The following is a 27,280-nucleotide window of genomic DNA, read 5'->3' as shown; positions in this document are numbered from 1 at the left end:
ATGTTGCATGTTAGAAGTGATACCAGTGCATGAACATGTGTTATATAAAGCACACATCTCTGACTTTGCTTGATGTTATAGTTTGATTGATGCAAAGTTATACTGTAAAGAGATATGGCAAAAGGTCAGTAAGTACATATAGAATAGAACCTAATATTAAGAATCTGATCACAGCCTAACAGTAAGAATCTGAAATAATCAGTTTTCTGTTAGTACATAGCTTAGGGATGTCACTACCATTAATTTGCATACTGCCATAAAGTCTTTGTAACATATTCATAATAATATTATTATACTATTGGTTACCTAAGTTAACACAATCTATACCCAGCTTAGAGATATACAAATGTGATAATGGTATACATTCTACATATTGTACAACTGTACATTGCAGACATCAATTGTATAATGCACATTGGAAATATCTATACAATTATCGTGGTATATTAAGCTGCTTTGGATTGGGGCAATGGTATTTATTATATTACTTTCCCACATGTATAATGTTATTGGGTAATGGTCTGTGTCTAATTACAGAATGAGTATTAAACATGTTCTAAGAAGGAAGCCATTTTACCTTGTCCTGTGTTGTCTGTCTTATTGTGCAAAACACTTTTGTCAGAAAACTTTAGTATATGACAAAATATACATACACACCCTTTAAGGGGTAAAATAAAACAATCCAAGGCTTTACTAGAAAAGCTCACACAGACTCTGCCACAACTTGCTGTGAAGCAAAGGTTAGTTTGTTTTTCTTTCTTGTATTTTGTGCTGCTTTATTGCCTTCTTCTATTTTGTATATTGTGATTTGTTGTCTTTACACTATGTTTTACTTGAATTCTGCTTTTATTTGCATATGTAAGCTAGGAAAGAGACCACAGCTGTGTCTCTTGTGAGTCACACAGAAATTAGAACAGGTCAATTAAGGTTAATTGCCTGCAAACTGAGGTGAAACTAGGAACTAAACCTTCTATTTAATTGGTAAAATAAAACAGTTCAAATCTTTACTAGAAAAGCTCACCCAGACTCTACCAACTTACTGTTTAGGACAGGTTATTATATTTTACTTTCTAGTTTTTTTTTGTTGCTTTATTGCCTTCTTTTATTTTGTATATTGCGATTTGTTGTCTTTACACTGTGTTTTACATGAATTCTGCTTTTAATTGCATATGTAAACTAGGAAAAAGGCCACAGCTGTATCTCTTGTGAGTCACACAGAAATTCAAACAAGTCAAGTAAGGTTAATTACCTGCGAAATGATGGTGAAGCTAGGCACTAAACCTTCTTTTTGATGGGTAAAATAAAACAGTCCGAGGCTTTACCAGAAATGTTCATCCTGACTCTGCTACAAGTTGCTGTGATGCAAAGTTTAATTTGTTTTCGCCTTCTGGTATTTTGTGTTCCTTTATTGCCTTCTTTTATTTTGTATATTGTGATTTGTTGTCTTTACTCTTTGTTTTACTTGTATTATGCTTTTAATTGCATACTTAAACTAGGAAAGAGACCACAGCTGTGTATTTTGTGAGTCACAGAGAAAACTCAACTGCCTTTATGTTAAATTGACCACATATCTCATTCCCTATCTTCTTTCACTAGCTATTGTGAGTAAGCACAAAATTATCATTTTTCTGAAATCAGTTCAGTTATTTAAATATATTGGTCATCCTGCTGTATTCCATAGAACTAGAATACAACGTGTCCACTCCTTCCAATCTAGCTTGCTCTTTTAAAATTAGTGGCTCTCCACTTAGACAGCTAAAGCTTAAGTTACTTCCTCTTTCATATTTAACTGCTTAGTGCACATTGCAGCTCTTAGGATATTAACCTGTTTTTCCATCTTACCATTAAAATCTGCAACATCTATTTCAAGACCACCAGTTACTGGAGAGTTCACATTCTGTCTCTCCATAGTCATCTTGGGATTAGTGCTTCTATTTTGTTCCTGGTGAGAGAAGGAGCATAGGGACTTTATTTCCTGAGGACTGCCTATCACCGGAAATCATAATAACTGCTTCATAGGCATCACTTTAGAACTTGTGCTTATAGTTTGCTCCTGGTGAGAGAAGGAACAGAGTGCATAGATTCTTGACCCTTTCTTATTGCAAAGTTGGTGTATATGTCGATCTTCCTGATTGGTCTGGTTGCTATTCAAGGAATCTACCAGGAAAAGGCTACAACAAGCCTACAAACCCTTATATCATTTGGGACAAGACTGTGGATCACCAAACAGGCTGTGGCCTGCTTTTCATCTTAGGACTGGTGCTACCATTTTGCTTCTGGTGGGAGAAGAAGCAAAGGAGTATTGTATCCCAGCAGAGTAAAGCTGTGCTGATACCAAAACTAGCAGTAGTCCGGCAGTAACCATTCAGGTGACTCTCCTCGTTTCACCATTCTTGACAAGCTAAATTATTTCAGTAAGTACTGCTTGATTTCCTTCTAATTTCAGAATATCTGCCTAAATACTTTATCCATAAATCATCAGGCTCTAGTTATTAGATTCCCATCAAGTGTTTGGTAGTGCTGTGTATGACCACAGATAACGTCAGTTGACATCTTTCCTGTAAGACCACCATTAAAACATCACCAGTACCTAGTTTAACACAGGACAGCTAGTCTGGAGTGACAAGCACTGACCCTAGAGTTGCAAACTGGATACTCATTATATTATTTTATATTCTCACTCCAACTGTGTAATCAATAAAAAAATGGTCTGCTGCCATTGATATGAATTTTCCCACTATCTTTGTTACCAGCTTGGTGCATATGGGAATCCTGAGGCAATGTATAAATCACTTTATGTTTACAGACAACCAGTTAACTTTCACACAAACTAATATGGTATGTGAAAGATGTATTTACACAATGTCATTGGAGAAAACTTCTCACATAAAAACACTCCTAAAGTCAATGAGGTTGTCAGTAGAACACACGCTGCAATTATCACACACAGTTCAAAGCAAACACATAGACCCACATTTGCTGAGGCACATAAATGTAACCTTCCTAACCCCCAAAGACCTCCTAGGTAAAGTACACATAACAAATACCCTCAGGAACCCCAAATGCACTTTTTCAAAACAATACTCACATCAGCACATACAGCCACATCTCATTTAGCCTCTACTTCTAAGCCCATAAGGCATGCCACCAGGGAATCCAACATTCAGGATGAGTAAGGACAAAGTCACAGGAAGTTGCTTATAAGGGGCCAGGAGCCACCACATTATGCACACAGTCAGGTCATTGGATCAGAATTGCAAGTATGATTTAGTCATAGTCCATGTGGGTGTAAATGACTTGAGCTGTACCTCCCTAGACTATATGAAGAGAGACATAATGGATCTCTCAGAATATGTGTCCCAATCTGGTATGAGCCTAGCACTGAGCAGCATTTTACCTTTTCCAAAGATGATGCCACAATATGAAAAAAATATGACTGATTATAATAATTGGCTTAGTTTCTGATGTTATTCTAAGGGGGTGCAATTTTTGTCAGCATGGAAGGAGATGGTCAACAGACTATGCTGCTTTGCCAGGAATGGTCTGCACCTCTCCCCTCTAAGCTTTCAATTATTATCTAAAACATTGTCCTCCCCCACAGTTCCTTCTTTAGGTAATGCTAAACTGAAAGCACTTCTGACATAGCAAATCACAACCAAGAAAATCTAAAGGTGTTATTACTCAATGCTAGGAGTCTAAACAAAAAACTCCACTGCTTAGAAGCTCTCTTCTTCCTATAGAATGCTGATGTCTGTGTGGTTACTGAGACTTGGTTTAAAGCTGCGGACAGCACACCAATAGTCCAAAGTTGTAATACCTTCCATACACTTAGAACAACTACTACACAGACAAAGACTAAAGTTGGAGGTGTCTCAATTTACATGAAAAATAAATATACCTCAAGGCTGGTCAAACAGGGCTATGCAATTCAGCTTCTCCACATTAAATCACCATAGACAAAATCCAGTACCACTTCCTTGCAAGCCACAGGTCCCCCTCTATGACCCAGGAAACCCATATTATTTATTTAAACCTATTGGTAACACTCACCTTCCAACCCAACACCATATTCATGGGTGGCTTTAATTGCCACACTATTAACTGGAAATCACATATGACATCAAACATACAGGCACAAGGATTCTGGATTTTGTAAACAGAAACACCCTGGACCAGACTGCCAATACATCAAAAATGGATTCAACCATACTGGATCTGGTCCTCACTAATATGGGAGACATACCTCTCAACCATATTGAATTCCGTGGTACTTACCAGTTTTGAGGTCAAAATAATGGGGTGCCATGAATTCCTGAGTGACATCTTTAATTCCCATTGTTTTTTTCAATTTTTTTTTGGAGTTGTCACTGACATCATCACGTGAAGGTGAAGGTGAGGAAAGCTGCCAGTCTGTCAGAATAGGGCTTGGACTGTGTCTGTTATATTTACTGTCTTTTGTTTTTCAATTGGAGTCATACATTGATTGAGAGGACCTGCAAGACATTAGGCCAATGGAACTTAGTAAAGGTAAATAGAGGATATTTATCTAGTGTTGCTGCCTTTGTTGAGAGATCTTCTGAAGAACAAACCAGTTACCAAGTTTAATTTTGATTGTTTCATGTAAAATGTTGTATACATCTTAGTGAAATAGAAGTTTAAAGGATTAGCATTGTTGCCTCACAGCAAGAGGTTCTCCCATTCGATTCATGGCTGGAGTGCGGGGAGTGCCTTCTGTGTGGAGTCTGCATGTCCTCCCCGCAGTTGGGTGGCGTTTGAAAGACATGCGTAAGGGCATGCCTTCGTTGAAGGTTGGACATCGAGCTGGCACCTCGGCGTTCGTGAAAATCTACTGCCAATCATTAGCAGACCAGAGTTCCGCTGTGGCGACCCCTAGCCGAAAGACAAACAACATAGATTTCAACTGTCCTTGAGTTTGACAATATTTTGCCATCTTTCATAAAACTGGTGTTTTTGAGAAAAGCACAAATCAGTTATGAAATAATGAAAAGTTATTAATGGCATTTCCACACATATATGTTTAATTACTCTCAAGTGCCACAGATTTTGGACGAATATTGTGTTGCTTCTTGCAAAATAAGTATTTTTTGAAAAAAAAAATGGATTAGTCACAAAAATAAAGATAGTTGTTATAGTTCCATACTTCACAAAATGATTACTGATTCAAGTAATCTTCCATCTTTGTAAGACAGTATTGAGTCTGGTTTTATATAAAGTAATTATAGAGAACTGGATTTCTCAACACATTATGAGCCCCAACCCTATGTGCAGAACATACCTCACAATCTCTCAGAGCAAAAAATCAGTACAAAGCCAAAAATAATGGTGGGACACATTTTAAATATTCCTCCACCATTGCACGATTATGCATGCAAATTTTATGTTAATCATTGCTCCGATTTTTGGCCAGTTGTACCTACTTTTCATGGGCCTTTGTCTAGATTTTTGATGTTTCCAGGTTGAGAGGTATTATGGGAGAGTGCTGCACACCCCCTAGTATAGTGTCTTTTTTAGTAAGGTCAGATCACAAATGGACTCCTTTAAAGTAAAAATAAAACCTGGACCCCAGCTAACCCTGGAATATTCAGGAAATGTTCTAAGGCTAACTTCCTACTATTAAGTGATAACCTGGCAAAAATTCAAGCACCCATAAACCCTGAGAACACTGCTGCCTATGCAGAACTGTTCACATAAATCCAATGCAAGCCTGTTAATAGCTGCATAGAGGCAGCTGTACCCACCAGGAAGAAGTATAGAACTAACTTAAAAATCAAACCACCCTGGTGGAATCACATCAATCAGCTGTGTAAATCATGGAAAAAAAATAGGAGATATAACACCCAGCAGGATTAAAGCACTCTCTTCATACTAAACAAACAACTCAAGAGGACAAGTAAAATCTACCAAAGCCAAATTTGAGGTTAATTTGCCCCCCCAGGCCAAAGATAGTCACAAGACATTCGTTAACTATGCCCACAACTACAATGACAATAAATACAGAGTTGTGTGCAGAGCCCATTGTAAATGAAGCCACCCAAACTGAGCCAGATGATATAGCAAATATTTTGGCTGACAAATGCAGCCCCAATTTTATCCCTCTCTCCCCATCAACCTTCCATCAGGAAATGCCATCAAATATACCCCCTGCTATCACTAGGGAGCAGGTCCTTAAAGCTCTCTCTAAGGTCAAGAACACTACATCAGTGGGCCCAGCCAATATCACAGAATGTCTTCTAAATAGCATGAAAAATGATCTATCAGGCCCTCTGGAATTGCTATTTAACTGTAGCCTTCAAATAGGCTTTGTGCCTCATGAATGGAGAACAGCAACAACCATCCCTCTGCACAAAGGTGGGCCATCTACAGACCCTGGAAACTACAGTCTCACTAGTCTCATATGCAAAGCCATGTAAAGAATCACCATGGAAATTATTAATAATGACATATGAATCCTACAGATACTGGACCCAACCCAGTCTGGTTTCATCAAGGGCAGGTCATGCCTACTCAACCTGGCAGACTTCTTTGAGAAGGTCACCAAAGCAATGGATGAGGGCAAAATGGTTCACACTGCCTACCTTGACTTGCCTAAGAAATTTTACACAATCACCCACTCAGGCATTGTTGACAAACTAAAGAGGTTAGGTACAAGCCTTTATGCCATCCAGTGGATAGCCAGATTACAGAATTAAAGATAAATAAGATCCCAAGCAATTACGCTAGAGGGAACTTGAACCCACACCCCTACTTATGTATAGTGTAGAAAACACTCTAGTTACTGTCTGCGCTCCAGAAGCAGTGAAACTAAAGGTGCTAGTCAATACATTTCAGGTGATTGTTACACACTTGCAGAATGAAAGAAAAAAATCATGCAACCCTGATTCAACTTGAAACCATAGCCCTGCTCACATACACTGTGCAGAGCATTTAATTTATAGTCAGAGCCACAGAAGTAGTGACGTTAGAGGTTTCAGTTTAACTCCATGTTTTATGTGCAGACTGCTACTCAGCAGTTCTTTGCTCATGTCCATGCCTGATGACAGTTGAGACCAATATACATAGTAGATTATGGTGGCTGTACTTAATCATTGCTATACAATGAGCAGTGCCACTTCTCATTGAATGTACATGAGCACTGATAATTCTCTTCATAACCCATGGCACATACTACAGTCTCAAAAGATAAGTAATATGGAAACCCTACCTGGGCATGTATAAGGTGTATTTATATCTTTTTTGACAAAATTAAATGCTATAAATGAGAGTATAGGAAAGAGGTGAAATGTGGAAACAAGGAGATAACAGTAGAAGGTGAGCAACTAAGGAATGAACAGGAAAGAGGTGAGACAGATGGGTAATTTTTTTGGGTGGGTGCAGGTGCCCAATTTTCATGCATAAAGGGAATGCAAGTTGAGAAGGAAAGAACTAAGTAAGTAAGGGACATATGGTGAAGTTAAGAGGATTACGTTAGAAAGCACAGGAAGATAGACACGACTGAAAGTGTGTGTGTGTTAAAACAATGAGGGAGGGGGAGTACAATGATGACCGGAAATCAAGCAGAGAAAAGACAATGGTAAGAAAAGGACTGAGCAACCAAAGGGGTGAGCATGGACATGAAAGGAAAGGAGACGCCGAGTGGAGGAATACAAGTTAGGGTGTTTACAGGTGAAGTCTCTGCCAGTTGAAAACCAATCAGAGATTACTTTCCACCCTGGGTACAGTCATCACTGGAACCTGTCTCAGGAGGTGGAGATAGTGCTGGACAAGAACACAACTCAACAAGGCAATGGAGGTGGTTCTCCATCTGGCCAATTCAGGAATCTAGCCTCCTGCCAATAATCTCCCAAACAAAGTATTTTCCAACTGCTAATGGATGACAAAGGTGTCACTTTCAATGCCACTGCTACCAGTGTGCACAACTGTACCATCTTCTATTGCAAGTCTACCTGAATGAGGTGGTGCAGTTAAGGCAGGAGGAGTGGAAGCAACTATGGTAGGCTGGCCCTCAGATGTGATTCTGGCAGTGGTGGTGGCACTGCTACTGATGTGACCTGTGGGATGGCAAAAGATCACAGTGGTAAGGTGGGTTCAGGTCAAGATGTTGCTGCATATAACAAGCTAAATGGAGAGAAAAGACAATAAACAAAATAAGTGCATGTAATAGAAGGGATAGTGACAAGGGTGGAGAGAGTACATTGAAAGTCTGAAGCTGATATATATTTTGAATATGATATTCTTAGATATAATATACTTGAAGGATAAAAAACACTTTTCAGTCTAACAAAACTACTAGTGTACACAACTGAGGTGGAGACACAAGCCAACGATCATCATCATCTACATTCTAATAAATAGAAGGTTAACATGATGAGCTACTTAGACAATTCAACAGGTGTCTCTAGTATGAGCTGCAGTAATGATGACAGAAACAAACACACATATACAAAGAAAGCATAATGCTCCTATATAACATTTCACTCAAGGGTTATAATCAAAGGAACCAACTAAATTGACAAAGATGTCCAACCATCTTAAAAGGTTTATTTATTTAGCATTTGTTTACCTGGAAAGTCCGGCTTGGAACAAGGCCAATTTTCAGTGGAGGCCAGGGGAGAAATGCTCCAGATGTATGTGTTTGAAATGTGGGAGGAAACCCAAACAAATGCAGGGAGGACATGCAGACTCCACACAGAAGGCACTCCAGACAAAAATTGAACCAGAGAACTTCTTGCTGTGAGGTGACAATGTTACTGCTGCACCACTGCACCACAGTGTGCTTGATACTGTGAAAGCGCTCATACGTTTAATAAAGCTACTGCTTTATGCCTGATCTGCATCGGTTTTGTTCATCTGCATTTCGTAGTATATACTGGATTTTTTGGTTGGTGAACAATTTGTTTGTGTCCCTGCTGCTGTATTGTTTACTGTATTATTACAATTCACAATGACACTTCAAGGTATGAAAAATGGCAGACCTCCATCCCTGTGTATGCTATTAAGAAATCTGGTTCTATAGTGGCTCCATGTACACACAGTTAAATATGGAGTTAAAGTCCCCCTCCTAGACCACACCTGTGCAATGCTACCCACAGGGAACAAGGCACATGCACAGCATCGAGATGACCTGAGAGCAATGGTTCATTACACAAACTGAGCAATTCAGAAACAATAATGAGTTGAACCCTAATCGGCATAATCATCATACTAAGACAGGTGAATCTGCATGACATATTCATGATGGCAGGCAGGGAGTCTCACCTTGCTCCAGAAGAAATCTGTTGAGCTTACAGTTTGAGACCAGCAAAAGGTGAATTTCAGAACAAAAAGTTACTTCGGTAAAAATTTCTCTGCCTGTGCAATGTAAATGCTACTTTTCATGAGTCCATTCCTTTGTAGCATTATTGCTTTTAAAAGCTATTCATCTTGTTAACAATGAGATATAGGTTGCTCAGTACTTCTAAGTGTGTTGAGAAAGCTGTATTGAGGGGGCATTGCAAGAGTACAGTAATTGCTGGTCTGCAGAACTATTAAGCTTAATTGGAGATACACCCATGAGCACATACTGTAAACACAGGTCTATACAGTTTACTGTTATGTAAATTGTACATATTTCTAGCTGTAACAGTAAGAGGAACTAATAATACACTGGCTAGTTGCAATGGTATATGATTTTTTTTGTGGGGGACATGCACAGTAAACCTAGGTGTGTCACATTACTTAAAGAGTGCGCATACAGAAATATAACTGTCAGACAGATATATAATTGCCAAGCACATAAACAGCATGCTATATGGCCAGGAGGATAAGTCTTGGTGTTAGGACTTCATAGAACCATGCAAAAACAAGTTTGGTAATTCCACTTTTTTCCATACCAAGAAAACAAAGCCTAAAAAACAGGCCAGGTAGAAGCAAACATGTAAGCCCAAGTTCTCAGATGCAGAGAATGAGATGCTACTCCAGGGCCTCCAGCACAGTAGATGATGGATCTTTAACTTGCATACAGTCGGACCAGGCCTACCAGGACCATGCCTGGAAAGATAATATGACTAATGTTAATGTGGTTGGTGACCAGAACTGTGGTTATGAAATGGTGCACCACAGTGCTGCTGATATTACGTGATGCCTAGCAAAGATCACAACTCCTGATATAAGAAACTAGAGCAACAGTTAGACAAGCATCAATTGTAACACCTATTAATGAAACAGAGGAGTTACTAGCCTTTCTCAAAGTGAGTGGTACCTCCATAGTCTCAGAGTGCAATGGTAGATGGAGGGGCAGAGCTGGACAGGCCCAAGAGACAATCCAGTGGAGATGCCCAGATAGGTAAGTCTATTTCCATGTATCAATACCTGTAAGTCCTCTATACCCTTTTCTCATTATGAGACTTATACAATATATATGAATTATGGCATATAAGTACATCAGGGGTTCAACATATTCCGCCATCTGCACAAGGTTCCATGTAAGTATTACTTTTTATCATATTTATATTCCTAAAACTCAGTTACATGCATACGCCTAGTGTTGGGTCATACTTACATTGGATATTTTGTGTTTTGGTGTATTCACATGTGATTCTTTATCTGGTATCAGCACTGTGAAACTGCCCTCACCTGATTTTGGAGGACCTGCAGCCACTGACAATGATGGCTGAGATCAGCTGGCACAGCCTGGGAGTACAGAGTGTGGGCATGACACAAGTAATATGACCACTACATCTCCAGCACAAACCAATGATACAGCTTCTATGCCTGTGGATACCCAGGCTATCTACACATCACAGTGAGGACAGATTAGTGGGGATGCTCTTGAGCATGGAAGGATATTGGCCTCCTGTCGACAGATGACAGAATACACCCATAAATCTCATAGGCAAAAAGATCTACACAAGGGGGTGGGTGGGTAATGGTGCTTGCTATTCATATGGTTACTGCCCCCCCCCCAGAGGTGGTGTGTCAGTTGTTATAACCCAGCATATGTGCAGCGCCATCATGAAGGCACAGGTTAGTGCCACCACAGCTATGGTTGAGAAAGTGAGGGTGCTGCAGTGTGTCGATGATCAGGTACTGGGGTGCACATAACATATGTGTGATTGTTTGGATCACTCAGTCGCACACTGGAACATGCAAGGTCTTCTTTGGTTGATTTGCCAGGAGCAAAATGCTGTCTATGGAACCAGTCAACCATTACATCACACATGGCAGACCACTTGCCCCTGGACAACCAAAATCCCACTTCTGCAGTGCTAAGACTTCTGCAGCAATGTCTGTTGTGGCAGCATCTACTCTCAGGAGAACTGTCCACATGGTCATGGCTGTTGTCATGGTGGCATGTCTCACAGCAGATGACAGTTAAGGTCACACAGCACACCAGCATCTAGCCTGAGTCCTGGTATATCCAGTGCAACCTTTGGTATGGCCATCCCTAATGGGCAGAGGCATGCACAAACTGCTGAACCCTATGGGATGTATGCCCTGGGCCTGCCAAATAGACTGAGCTGCAGTGATGCAACTACTGTTGAGAATGTGTCCCTGTAGACCCACACTCACACCCCCACAAACTCCAGTATATTACACACCTCCATTGAAACTATCCCTTCTTAACAAGTGTTACATTAAAGGCCCTCCTCCCCCTGTAATTACAATTCACAGAAAAGCATGTTTTATTTCCATACCCCTCAGCATGCACACTCACACATTTCCCTATGAAGGACATACATTTCTGTGCTCACTTTTTCCACCTGTGAAAGTGATGATAACTGTCCCCTGATCTTTGTATATTATTACTTTGGTTGGTTATGTCTGATGCACAGCACAGCCAGCCTATATGTAGATTTGCACAGCCTGGTGATGGTTTTGCATGCATCATTTTTACTGTAATGTATGTGCTTTACTCTCACATACTATGTTCTGAAACTATGTGCAAGCTGATGCCGCCATCTTTGCAAGTGCTACAGCATACTGTGCCTACCTCTACCTGACATTATTTTACCATGCCTTTTGGCTCCCACACTGACTCCTTGTGTGACTCAGCCACAGCTGTCTGTTATGTTGAACAATGCTGCCACTGGGTGTCATGAGCCAGGGTTCTAGGACATGTCCAGCATCACCAGTAAGATGCCTGTGTCAAAAGTCACCCCTTGCAAAACATTGGTACAGTTCACAGTTGTGCAACATGTGACAGTCATGATAATTGACTAGCTGGCAGAAATATTGTAGATTGCACCCTGTGCATTACAGACACCTGGCAGTTGATAGAGTGATACCCTTTGCGGTTGCATAACACCTTTCCATTTCAACAGATAGGACCTTTATTTCTATGTGGATAGAGTCAATGGCCTCCAGCACCTCAGGGAAATGGGCTATATCATGGAAACACCATATGTTGTTGGCTGTCTCCTCCAGGGTACATGGAAAGCACACATGCTCTCCCATATGCTGAAATATGGCATTGAAAACCTGATGGAGTATTTTTGTGGCAGAAGCTTCAAGACTCCTTTTGTGTAGCATGTAGGTCACTGAAATGTCCCTGTACTAATAAATGCAAAACTTCCAGTAAAATTTGAAAGAAAGTCCCAGCCATGCAAGAGTCTTCACTGTGTAATATCTTAGACCCCTTAAGAACATACCATTGCTTCAGCTACATGGCTTCTGAATGTCCATAACCTTTTACTGATTAATTCTTTATGGGTACATTCAGGCCAATAAAACCAAACTCTACTGGCTGTAGACATGCATGTTTCACCTTTTTTTACCCTGTCAGTACAGTATAAGTAGATGGTGTGGCTACACTTAAAATATCCTTGGGTCTTTATTGCAATTTTTCTGAATGGTTTGTCTATGTGATCTTATTGTCCTTTGGTTTGGGTGTTATTTGGGATACTTTGCAGGCACCTTAATGTTTAAAGATCATTCAGCTTGATTTTAAGCTCTGTATTTCCAAAGTAAATCCAGATAATCCATTTATGCCATACTGATGAAGTAAAAAAAAAAGCTGAAACATGCATTTCTACAGCTAGTGGAATTTTGTTTTATTGGCTTGAGTGTAACCATAAAATCTTAGAATGTCATATGTATTCAGAAGCTATATATCTGTTAACACTGGTATGTCCTTAAGGAATCATCTGCCTATGTCCTATTGGCCTCTGCAACAAGAGGTTTTATGCATAAAACTGTCAGCTCTAGCTTAGCTAGGTTGCTGTTCTTCCTGCATGACTTGTCCCTGTAGCATTTTTACCCTTTGGTTTTAATCCATAAAAAGCCACTCTTGCCTTAGTATCCACTGGAATAGGTTCTCCATGGCTTGTACAAGGCTGTAGATAAGGATGACACATTGTCCACAGTTTATTGAATGATGTCCCATCTATGTGGTAATGATCTGCAATGTCAGAGTTGTAAACTCCATGAAATGGTAAGGGGCACTAGGGATTAATATTGTGCACAATTGAGCATGGTATCAGCAGTAACAGTCTCTTGAACAAACACATTTACTAAAGCTGCAGCAAACACATGAGGGTTTGGCTTGATTCAAATATACAGTAGGTGCCATTCCTTTGCATGACATTTATTCATTTCTGAATCACTCTGCCATCTTGTTTTGTCTCAATAACATACACATAGATGCTCGTTTAAATAATGCTTTTCATTACCTTAACATTATACTGCCATTAGAATATACCAAGCCCCACCACATTCCTCAGCATGGCCACTTTGTGCAGCATGTTTTTCTGAATCTCACACACTCTGTATGTGGCGGCTTGTCACACAAACTCACTTACCACTATGTGACAAAGTTTTCTGAATCTGGCCCACTGTTTATAAGCTCATAGGTAGGTACTAGGCTAGCCACTCCTTTGAGCCATTTTAAGCCTAGCCAGTGTCCATTTTGGTGCTTGAATTAACCTATCTCACTTGGTGTTAGATTGACTTTACCCATCCCATGGTCGATAATTATATATTAACCATAGTGAAAATAATTGGGCTCATACTGTAAATAATTTATGGGCCCCATGAATGTGATAAAACATTTAGGAGTTGTCTCAGTCCATTAGTAGTACAGGGGAAGTCTAAGGGTAGATTGCCTGTTAACAGTCCATAGATCCAAACTAAATATGGACAGGGATGAGTTTTGTCTTATGTGGCTAGGGAGTCTGTTCCAGAGCAGAGATATCCACTGCAAGACATGCCTGTCCCTTCTGTTGATGTTGCAGAAGAGGTTTAGACACTGTACTATTACTGATGGCATTTGACTTGCTGATGTGCAGCAAGTCCATCAGTACTGAATAGAAGGATGCCTTGTATGCCAGACAGAGGTCACATCTCAGCAGTCTGTAGGATAATGAGTAAAGTGACAGTTCTTTGAGATGGTCCATATAGGACATATTGTTTAAGCCTTGTATCATGATAGTAAGGTACCTCTGTGGGTGTTCCATTTGTATGTGTCTGGACAGATAAATGCTAAATGTGGCATTATGCACAATGACTGGCCAATGAGAGTTGAGTAGAGGGGGATAATGACATCTGTAAATCTAATAGCAGGTTCTTTATTTATAAGCTGCACAGTATAGAAGGTATTTCTTACTACAATAGTCACATGTCGGTCAAAGGTTAGATCACTGTCGACATAAGTTCCCAAATCCCAAACAAGTGGTTCAGCTCCCAAGGTTGTGTTGACAATGTGGTAGATCCCCAAGAAAGATGACTTTTTAAAGGACGCAATAATGAATTTTTGTGACAATTAGTTTCAGTCCATGATTCTGGCACCAGTTAATCATTTGTGAAAAACCTTCTTGCAGGATTGCTAATTTATCTGGGGATTCAATTACTGCTCCTAGCTTGCAGTCACTTGCAACCTTAGTTATTCAGAGTCCTTTGATATTTGCTTTTACTTCAGAAAAGTAAATGCCAAACAGGAGTGGTTCCATCACTGAACTCTTTGGGATTCCACCAGTAACTGGTCTCTTTGAGGAGGTACCTCCCCTGTTTCGCTCTCCTGTAACCTATCTGTGAACCAAGTGGCAGTCTTTTGAGTGACATAACGGTTTATTCCTGTTTGTTTAGCCTTTCTACTATGCTCAAATGAATTATATCATTGCTTTACTGACCTTTTCAAAGAAGTCCACCAAACTGAGTAATCCTGACGTGTCTTTGACAAATCCAAACTGAGGTGGGTCCAATGTTCAGAAATCCATTATGTCCTTTTTGATTAGTTTCATGATAATTATTTCCATGGCTTTGTATATGAGACTGGTTAGACTTATAGGTTCATAGGCTGATATTAGGCTATTGGCCCTGGGGCCTATACATGCCCAGCCAAAAAGGTACCCTGGCTTTTGCCACCCAAGAAAATTATTTTCCTGTGTCACTGTCGAGCAGACTCACAGAGGTGATCCTCGGGGTGAATTTCCTATTTCTCATCCAATCATCAAGATTTTTCTTGAAGAGTGATAATGAGGAGCTTTGTTTGATATAGATAGGTAGTCTGTTTCAGAGTATGGGAAGTCTCTGGGACAGGAATCTATCCCTCCAGCATGTTCTGTTTATTGTGGTGACAAGGTTTAGGTCCCTAGAGCATGTAGCTCAGAGGGATTTGAATTTCTTTAAGTGGAGCATGTCCAACAGCTCTGGGTTTGACATAGCTTTGTATGTTAGGCAGAGATCACCTCTGAGTAGGCGATATGTGACAGAGTAAAGCTGGAGTTTTTTGAGACAGTCTGCGTAGGGCATCTGTTTGAGGCCAGTAATCCTCTTTGTGAGGTATTTCTGCAGCCTTTCCAGTTGTTGTAGATGTCTTGTGAGGTACATACCAAAAGGGGCATTGTAATCTATAATGGGTCTAATGAGTGATGAGTAGAAGGGAACAATGACCTCTTTTTTTCTGGATGACAAACCTTTTGTAATGTAGTGTGCCACGTAGAAGGATTTCCTGACTACTGTGGCGATGTGATTATCAAAGGAGAGACTACTGTCCACCTGTGTCCCAAGGTCTTTTATCACACTTTTGGTGTTAAGTATACTACTGCCTATGTTGTAGTTCATGGGTACAGAGTTTTTACCAAAGGAGATGACAATGCACTTTTTGGCATTGAGCTTGAGGCCATGGCTTTGACACCAGGCATCTGTCTCAGTGAGGCCCTTTTGTAGGATGTCCACATCGTTAGGAGTTTCGATTATGGCTCCTAGTTTGTAGTTATCTGTGAACTTCATTAGCCAAAGACCTTCTGTGTTAGCCTGTACTTCAGAGAAGTACATACCAAACAGGAGAGGACCCAGGATTGAACCCTGTGGTACTCCACTTGTCACTGGTCTGAAGTCGGATTTGGAGTCTGCTACTTTCACAGTGTGGGTTCTGTCAGTAATCCAGTTGGCAGCCCATCTTGTGACATAGGGATTTATACCTAGTTTAGTGAGTTTATCTATAATTCCAGAGTGGGGAATGGTGTCGAAAGCCTTGGCAAGTTCTAGATAGGCTGTGTGAACCACCTTACCCTTGTCTACGGCTTTGGTGACTGCTTCAAAGAAGTCTATCAGGTTTAGGAGACATGATCTGCCTTTTACAAACCCGAACAGGGTGGGATCCAGAGTTTGGAGATTACCATTGTCTTTGTTTATAGGTTCCATGATGATACGTTCCATGGCCTTGCAGACCAGGCCCGTCAGGCTAATGGGGCGGTAGTTCCCGGAGTCCATGGTGGCTCCCCCCTTGTGGAGTGGGATAACCATTGCTGTGCGCCATTCAGGAGGCACAAAGTCTGAGGTGAGGCTATGAGTGAACATGGTACTTAGGTGGGGTGCCAGTTCATTCTGTAGTTCATGTAGAACGCAGCCTGGGATGTTGTCTGGTCCCATGGATGCTGTGTTCTTGGCTTTGGAGAGTGTGTTTTTTACCTGTGCAGCCGTGATTACAGGAACTTTGCATTCTTCCGATATAGAGATGGGTTCTTTAGGAGGTGATAGTGGGGTAAAGTTAGCACTGAACCTATCTGCCAGGATGTTGGCAATATCAGTTGGGTCTGTATATTTAGTGCCATTGTGCTGTAACTCAGAGCAGATCTGCGTGTTGCCATTGAGATTCTTGACATAGCTATATAAAGCTTTGTGGTTGTCTTTAGAATCAGTGGCAATTTTGTTTTCATAACTAACTTTGGAGGATTTTATCAGGGATCGCAGCTTCTTACTGAGGCTGACCAGGGAGCTCCTCCACTCATGGGATTTTGCTCACTTTTGCAAGAGTTTTTTCCTTCTGTAATGTCCTGTTATGGGTCTGTAATTGCCTGGGTCTGTGAAAGGTCCTACTTTATGCAGACGAATGACTATAGCTGTTGTATATTCACTTACTACAAAACTTGTCTGTAAGCAGAAGTTAAACAGTGTTATTAGTGGGCTAACTCATTCATGCTTTATGGTATTGCATCCCGAGATACTGTCAGAATCCATCAATGCAGTTGTTTTAGCTTTTGATTGCGCTTTCAGGACTTGGTCTTGTGCATTGGATGGAACCAAGTCAGTTTCACGTATATCTGTGGGATAGATGGAAGCGTGAGAGGTGTAAAGTTTGAGATGAATTTATCAGCCATTAAGTTAGCTATATCTTCAGCCTTAGTGTAGGTGAAAGCATTTACAATCAACTCACTGCATTTCTGAGTTGTGTTTCTAAGATTACAAACATGACTAAAAAGGCCTTGTGATTGTCTTTGGCTTGGGTGGCTATTTTAGCCTAAAACTTGGCTTTGGTGGATTATACTCTTTTAAGATAGTCGTCTGAATGAATGGAATGTTGCATCTGTGTTGAGAAGAAACAACTGCATTACATTTTTACATTATTTTATATGCTGGGATTATATTTAAAATATAACAAACTACAGAGAACATTTCTTCATAAATGTGTTACATTATGCAATATTTGCAGTTTCCTTAAATAGTCTGTTTAACTGAAGTGTTCCACTGTCCAAAAACATCCAAAAGGAAAACGGAAAGACCAAATATTTATGCAAATGTTTGAAAACAAGCAAGCTACTGTTATTAGTGCAAAGTGCTCTGAGTGATAGCAGGAGCAGTACATGCAGATAATAATTTTCTTGTCCCCAGTCTGCATATCTTCTTGGTAGGGCATGACATGATGTGACATAAATGGAAAAACAATTATTCTGATAATGCTTCTAAATACTTAGGACTCTAGTTGTGCCAGAAAACAACATTAAAATAGCTTTTAAAAGAAATTTGCAGTGAATGATCAAGAAATATCTCCAATGCATGCTTGAGCATTTTCCTTCTGCCTTTACTTCACATTTTATATGCATTATAAGAACCAGTATGTGATCATGGTCACAGGATTGCTATGGTTTCTGCCGCACTTTTCCATGTCATGGTCAAATCATGACTTCTATTGACTATGTCTGCATAGTCTGTATTCCTCCATATCCCAAAACAAGTAAAACAAGATGGACAAATAAGATGTGTGTTCATGCACGTGTGTGTTTATGAGTCTATGTGTCTTTGTATGTGGGAATTTGCATGTGCGTGTGTCTATATATATATATATATATATATATATATATATATATATATATATATATATATATATATATATATATGTGTGTGTGTGTGTGTGTGTGTGTGTGTGTGTGTTTGGCATTTAAATTTCTGTTGCTGCATGGGTTGTGACATGAGTCAATATTATGTGTTGCTTCATTTGATTGTTAATGCTTTATGTGTGTTAAATCGGGTCTACTTCACTTCACCAAAATCCCATTTCACTGACATTCATTTCTTTGAGACCAAATCACCTAATGTTCAAATTACTGAAACTTTATTTCACTGAATCTCATTTCACTGAATTGTAAGTTATAGACTTGATGTGGCACTGTGCAGAGTACTGTAAGGCAAGTAAAGGGTATATGCCCTCATCCCCACTGTAGTCAACCTGGAGTTAGTATATATAGTTAGGGTGTGTGGGAGGCATAGCCCCCCACTTCATTTAGTTTTATATTGTCTGATTTCTGTTAAGAGGATAAATGAGTAGTTTTTAAGTTGTGGAAGGAGGTAGGCTTTACTTTTGTGAGTTTGTTTGTCTTTGGTTTCCCATTTAGTCTTGTGAAATGTAACATTGTAGGTTGTCAGTGAAATGAAATTCAGTGAAATCAAGTTTTCAGTGTTGTGAACTTTAGATGATTTGGTCTCAGTGAAATGAATCTCAGTGAAATGGGATTTTGGTGAAGTGAAGTAGACCTGTTAAATCATGTATTTATTACAATATGCTTAACATTTAAGTAAATAGCATTTCTGTTTCTTCTGAAGTATGTATATTTTGTCATGCTCCTGTGAATCATCCAAATATATATATATATATATATATATATATATATATATATATATATATATATATATATATATATATAAAACTGAAACATTGTGTAAAAATATTTTGCCTTGCCCTTATCCAGAATACTGTTAAACCAAATTCCACATAGTATTAATGCTGAGCTCTGAAAAAAAACTTACAGAAACAAATAAATAAAAATCCAAAATTAATCATGGATCGCTCAGTACTTGTAAAGAATTAAGGTTCTGAACAACTATCTCTAGTGTCTAAAATAAGTAAAAACAAAGAAACACAGGACAAGAACTCCAAGAGTTTTTTTAAGGAAATATTTCAGAAAGTAATAGGACATGCATTTTCATCTTAAAGCTTAGGCCTTACTATTTATTTATTTTATTTGTTAACTAGGGTAGAACACTGATCCACAGGGACCATTTTCAGGTTCAGTTTGGAGATACATAAAATCTAGATAATACAGAGAATATATTATCACAGCAATTATGTGCAGAATGCTTAGGTGAAAGAACAAGGAATATGCATTAAGTTCGACAGTGAAACTGTTACGGTGTAATTTCTGTAATCACTGTATCTACTTACAGAATATATATACAGTAGATGCTAATGTAGAGAGGTTTGGAGGAGGAAAGCTGCAGGATGTTAAAAGAGGGGAGTATGAGGGGTATAAAAAGCAAATAAAGGGATGTAGGATGTGAACAAAGTGGAATGCTGAAGATAGTACATTGGTAATATGGCCAGAGAAGTAATATCAGTGAAGGGACTACTCAGAAATAATATTAAGACAAATAAGCATATGGTTGTAAGTGCAAATAAAAATACACTGCCTATGTATACTGTGTGAGAGCAGGAGTGGCAAAGGGTGGATCTGTGTGGGTAGTTAGTTGAAGATCTTTCTGATAGCTTCATGGCCAAGAAAAGGAAAGGGTTGGAGTTGACGAGTTTGTAGACTAGTAATGCCCTTAGGAGTGTAGACCTTTGTTTAATTGGAAACCACTTAGTTTTTTAAAGGCCAATGATGTTCTCATTAAGAAACAAAGGATATAAATATGCATATATTATTTGATGTGATGTGTAGAGTAGATAGGTTATTTTTGAGGTTACTATGATGATGGGAATGCCATATTATATTTTTTAGAAGTAGCACCCCTTTACCCACTGCTGCTCTTCGTTCAGGAGAAAAAAAGTGTGAGATATTTTTGGTCAAGAAAATTATTATTTATTTTTGTTTTGTTTCATTTTTACTTTATATTTAGTTACGTAGGTGTTTTATTGGAATTCAAGGCTAAGGTTGAGACATATTTCCAGGAATCTATAGCATGGGACAGTTTCAAATGAATCTTGATTTATGGCTGTATAACAAATAGTGTGGACTTGGCCTTTTTAGTATTGAGAATGAGTTGATGTCCCTGAAGCCATTTTGAAGAGAATTCACTGCTTTGTTCTGTCCAACTCAACAATATACAAAAGAACTAATGAATATTATTAAATCCTTCCCAAATTTCATTCAGGGCGAAATAAATGACCTCCTTCCAAATCAGCCAAGGCCAGAAGCTTTCTGCATGCTACCAAATCCACTAGCCAGGAAATTCAGGAAGACCCATGGTATCAGGCAAATTAACCTTGACAGAAGGGATTTCTGGGTTTGTGGAGAAAATTCTGAAACCACTAGTCAGTGAGAGGGATGGCTATATTCAAGACACTACTCATTTTCTTCACATTCTGTCAAGTTATCATGAAGTATCGCCTAACACTGTCTTTTCCACAGAGGATGTTACATCACTTTACACAAACATCGCACATGAAGATGGAATTGCTGCCTGTCACAAGTACTTACAAGGGAAAGCAGATCATCACAACATCACTTCAGATGTAGTGGTACAATGTCTAGAATTTATTCTGACACATAACAATTTTATCTTTAATGGGAAACATCATATTCGGACTATGGGCACTGCAATGGGCACCAGAATGGTACCACAGTATGCAAACCTCTTCATGGCAAACCTAGAAAATAAATTCCTACAACAATGCACACATAGGCCCCTCGCTTTTTCCCATTTTATTGATGACATTTATAATCCGGACACATAGCATTAACTTCCTTGAGAAATTCCACCAAGGATTCAACAGAATCCACCCATCTTTTAAACTTTCCTTGGAGTACTCAGCGGAATTGTAAGACTAAGTTTCAATTGTCAGTTATTATGAAGTCTAAGAGAATGTGGTCACCTATTTTAGGGGTTAGCCACAGGGCTTCCTTTATTAATTGGGTACAGCCCTGATTGCAGAGAGTGTCAAATATTTCTCTGTTGTAGGGTCTTAGCAGGATGATACTTTATTCCTCAAGGATAATTTTTTATGGGAACCCTTGGCTTGTTTTAAAATATCACTATGTAGTGATGAGCAATGATAGAACTGTATTGTGATTTGCTTGGGGTGGGGAATATTCATCACCAACAAACAGTGAGCAGTGTTTTTAATGGATATGGTAATAGATAGCCAGTGTGGGCCATGATCATTATAATATATAGTTTGGGCACTGGAGTTAAGATTGTCCTTAAACAAAAGAAGAGTGTCTGGTCTGACACTGAACAGATATGTGTAACTGGAAGAAAAGAAGATTAAGTTAGGTCTACATGTTTTTTTAACTTATGATTCAGTTACTGCAAGGTGGGTTGGGGTTTGAGAGAATGGGAAATCATGTAATTGATACAGATTGTTGGCTGCATTAATTATGGCTATACTGAGAGTGGTTAATTTATGGGCTTTGGTCCATGTGTTGTTTTGCTAGGAAAAGGGAAATGACACATGTTTTAACTAAAGAAATAGAAGTATGCTTAGTAATTGGGTGAGGCATACTGAAAATATGAGGAATGTTTGGTAAGGGCGCTGTAGTATGATCATTGATGTTTTAGTCTGAGTCTATTTAGAAGTTGGTTTCTTGACATGTGGGGATTGATATCTGCTAAGATAGAATGTGGTGGAATTTTCAGATGTGCTGTGCTTGAATTGGGGGGGGGTTATTGCAGATGATTTGGAAGGATTGGAGAGGATATTTGGGGAAGTAATGGGTTGTTTGTTATTATTTATGGCTGTTGGAATGGACTGACAAGGAGTTAGAAGAGAGTAATGAGGTTTGCTAATTTGTATCTTCTGAAAGATGTGTAGGCAGACATACTGGAGAAACAAGACAAATGTAATAGCAGATTATTTTTGATGGGATCTATCAGTAAAATGGAGAGAAATGATAAAGAATAGGTAGTTAATTACTGATGTAGGATTGGACACATTATATGGAATGGTTAGGACAGGTTCTGTTTATATGTGTCTGATATATACTTACTTTTGTTTTGAATAGACTGGATGACCTTTGAAAGTTAATGCCTAGTACAGGGGAATAGGAAGAACAGAGATGTCAATCTGAATTGGGCAGCTGTGTATATTTTGATTTTTTTTTAAGTTTAAATATGTAATAGTTTCAGGCTTTGTTATTGGAGAATAATATCCAGGGGTTGATGAGTAAACAGTATTATAGGGTTTAAAACTCGACAAGCAAGTGGTCAAGTCAACTAATGCCCGCAACCTTTTCAGCATGCCTGACATAAACACCGATCCCTGAAACTCGCTACTGCTCTGGACACAGGAACAAAAGCTAACATGGGTCTGAAAGGGGGCAAATTTGGACAGTCAGTAATGTTGTTGTTTTTTTTTTGACTTTCTGACTTTCATAATATGGGAATCACACAGCTGGACTCAACTGTAGGCATGTCAAGTATATGATTATGAATTATATTATAGAGTGCTCAAGGAGCAAATTCAAATGAGAATTTGTAGTACTAACTGGGGTGGCTAGATGTTGAGTAATGTAATTGTATGGGTTGGAGCCGTAAGTATAAAGAAGATAATCTGGGAAGTGGCAAACAGTATGGGTGGCAGGAGGACAAAATGGGCACTGCATCTGGTCTGTGTGCATACATGCTAGAAGGTACTTCAAGAGAACGACAGCTTAACAAGTAAGAGCACAGATTCTCCTCCTGTGGTTGGCAGCAGAAAACAGTACTGGAAAAGTGATGCATAAGCACAAGTATAAACCTAAGTGGAGGAACAAAGGTTCACAAAGCAAAAATCTCTCTTCAAATAATGAAACAGCCAGTGTACAAATTCTGTAGTATCCGACAAAAGAAGAAACACCAACTGTACCACAGCAACATAGTTTAGTAAGATAGTAAGTGCTTTCAGGGATCCAACCCCTTCATCAGACAACAAGTGAAAAAACCTTACACAATTTATAGTGAAATCAATTAAGGACAATTAACTTTCCTCAACAAAACAGTAACATTATTCAATTAAGCATATTAACTATAGTAAAAAAAACACAGAATCATCACAATGTTATGTATAAAAAATGTGCAAAACACTGTGTATAAAATTATTAAAGACAAATGATTGATGCCAAAGCTACACGGTCTAAAATATATGCAAAAATGTGTCATTATTATTGCCTTCTGCAAAGTGGAATTCCTCACTAATTACAGCATTGACAACACTTCCCCTGTGCTAAAAGCCAGTGGTACAATACCTGGCAACACACATAGGTAGCAATCTGAACTTTGACTACCAAGTGTCCACAGTGGTATGGAAAGGCTACATCATGCACCTCTTAAGTCAGGCCATTGTAGCCAGATATGAGGATGATATAACAGCACTGTAGTTGAACCTCATCACAACACTAATAAAGTACAATGCTCCCTTTTGCATGTACCTCACCAGACACCTGCAACAGCTGCAGAGAATACAGGGGTTTCTCACCAAGAAAATATAGGGCCTACAAACCATGACATGCTGTATGTGGATAGACTGAAAGCCCTGTCACTGCAATCTGTATTGTATAGGATGAGTTGACTTGTATCTGGCCTTAAGGCCAGTCTCTGACCCTGCCCTGCTTGGAATACTGCACATCTACAAATCAATTTTTGCTGATGACATCACCAGAGTCTGGTGAGAGGAAGATAGAAATAGCTTTGTCCCACATGCTGGTGTAAAATTTTCTAATGCCAAGCAAGTGCACAAATGCACATGCACACACACACACACACACACACACACACACACACACACACACACACACACACACTCACATGCGCGCACACACACACACACACACACACACACACACACACACACACACACACACACACACACACACACACACACACACACACACACACTAGTTAACTGCAGTGAAAACAGAACCCCTTCCTATCTAAGTAAACCGACTAGACAACTCTGTATTTAAGGCAAGCACCACAGCTCAAGTCTGACTTGGAGAGTGTCAGACAACAGTTTATAGACAATGACATCAGCAGTGTCTGCTGAAGATAAAATGTTAATAGCAGTGTTCCACATGCTGGTGTAAAATGCTTTCTGTAATGTCAAGAAAATGCACAAACACGTACACACACACACACACACACACACACACACACACACACACACACACACACACACACACACACACACACACACACACACACACACACACACACACACACACACACACGGTTTACTATCAAAATGTCAAAAATAATGTCATCGACAACCATGTTGCTAAAATTCATAAGAGTGAAAGTCATTTAAACTAACTCAAATTAATCGATGTTCATTACTCAGTAAAATAGCTGCAGTTGGCCATATGAATGTTGTACAAATGTTTGTCGTCATAACGATGTGATGTCAAATTAACTGTGTGTAATTTGAAGCAGTGCACAATTTAAAAGGACAGCTACATTATTTTGAAGACAGCTATAGTTGGATGTAGAAGACTGAACGTCTGCACATAACTGGTGAGTAAAACAGAACCATGCACTGTGGAAAATTGAAATATAGTTAGATATGTAAACATACTTTCATATGTATTCTATATGTAGGTTATATTAAAAAATTGAATATGTCGGACATCAGAGACACAACCCCAGGTATAGTGGGATCCACATACACCACCACTGAAACCCAGAAAGCCAAAAAGTTATTAAATATTGAGAGCTACCAGTACTACTTAGAAGGAAGTAAAGATAGCAGCAACTACTGGTGTTGTATAAAAAATAAATAAAGGATAAATGTAAGGGTCATTGTGCAGGGGAATCTATAACCGAATGTGAAAGGCTGTTGAAAACTACTGGCCATTTTCATGGTCCTAGTTTTGAAAAGATTGAGGAAGCGCAAGTGCACTGTAGTATTAAGAGAAGTGCTGTAACAAGTAATGAGGATCCTTGTATAATTGTATCTGAGGTAATGGCAAGCACCTCAACAGATATAGTGACAACGTTACCCAATACAGATGCCTTGAAACAGACTGTGCAAAGACTTCACAGAAAGTCTAGAGAAGTTCAAGGCTCTGAAAGGATTATATTGAAGGATTTAACATCCACTATGTTGCCATGTAAGTCAGGGTCATTCATAAGTTGTGGCGAATATAGCGATAATGCTCCACTAGCTGTCATTATCACAACTGTAAGTAACTTTCATACACTATGTTCCAGTGAAGTAATTCTAATAGATGGTACATTCCCATTAAACACCCAAGAATGTAAGCAGCTTTATACTGTGTAAGTCAAAAAACTTGGAGACCTCACCTAAGGTAACTGCCCACGAAAAAACACAAGTCCATAAGAAAAAACTGTTTCCACCAAATGGATTAAGATATTTATTCAGCACCAGTACGAACCATCAATATAAAGTTACATAAGCATATAAGATCCAACAGTAAGCACTTTCAGGTTATACTCTTCTTCAAACTATTCTTTACCAGACACAAAAGGATATTTAAAACACCTTTCAACCAATCATTAATCAGTATTGTATCTGCCTTTTCTTTAAGGTGGGTTTTATTGGAATAACCTCAATGAGACCAGGAAACCTGTGTGCTGTTAATTCTATGATCCGTCAGGTTTCCACACATTCAGTTTTATTCACTGTATCCTCCCCTCTGTTCCCTTTTTGTATACGGCTAATGACCATAAATTTAAAATAATGACCTGGAGAAACAGAGATATGTCTAAATAAAGCATTATGCTCATTCTTCAGCCTTATGGCTGATAGATGATTTAAAATTCTCGTTTTAAACATACAATTAATTTTTCCTTTATAATAACAGGTACACAGTTGACATGTCGCTAAATAAATCACATTCATAGATCTACAGCTTGCATTTTCTACAAAATGATAACTTTTACCAGTACTGGGGTGAATAAATTCAATATTTACATTAATATGGCAACAGGCTTTACAGGAGCCACAGGGTTTTGTACCCTTCTTGGTACCGGTGTGTCCATGTACTTCTCCTCCTTCATGGCTCAGCAGATCTTTCAGGTGTTTATTTTTCCTGAATCCAAAACAAGGTGCTGTTCCTACTACTCCACTCATTGTTTCATCTGAAACTAATATCTTCCAGTTATTTCTTATTATATCACATACTCCATGTATATTACTGCTGTAAGTGAACATGAGTCTTGGACCTTTATTTTGCTGTGCCCATTTCTTACTATTTTGGTCCACTTTCCCATTAGAGTTTAAACAGGGTCTAGTTCTGTCCCCTCTCAGTGTTGGTGAGGTGAAGTGTCTTCTAAATGGTTGTGTTACCATTGCAACCTTTTCAGTTTATTAACTTTATAAAATCCATTATAGTCTCTTCAAATTTTCGACCCGTTTCAGTTACTGTCAGGCTAGAAACAAGGTCATTCACTTTAATATGTAAATTCAGTTGTAACAGAGGATTAATCTTGGTAACAAGATTTTTTTCTATTATTTCCATCATTAGCAGGTATAGTGAAAGATTGAGTAACTTCTCTCTCCTCAATCACTCACTCAATATTGTGTGAGATAGCCAAGTGCAATCACAGTCTAAAGTAAGTCAAAAAACTTGGAGAC

Source organism: Protopterus annectens, chromosome 3.part0 (genome assembly GCF_019279795.1).
Source record: "Protopterus annectens isolate FY-2018-M chromosome 3.part0, PAN1.0, whole genome shotgun sequence".
Classification (NCBI taxonomy): domain Eukaryota; kingdom Metazoa; phylum Chordata; order Ceratodontiformes; family Protopteridae; genus Protopterus; species Protopterus annectens.
This window is presented reverse-complemented; position numbering follows the sequence as displayed.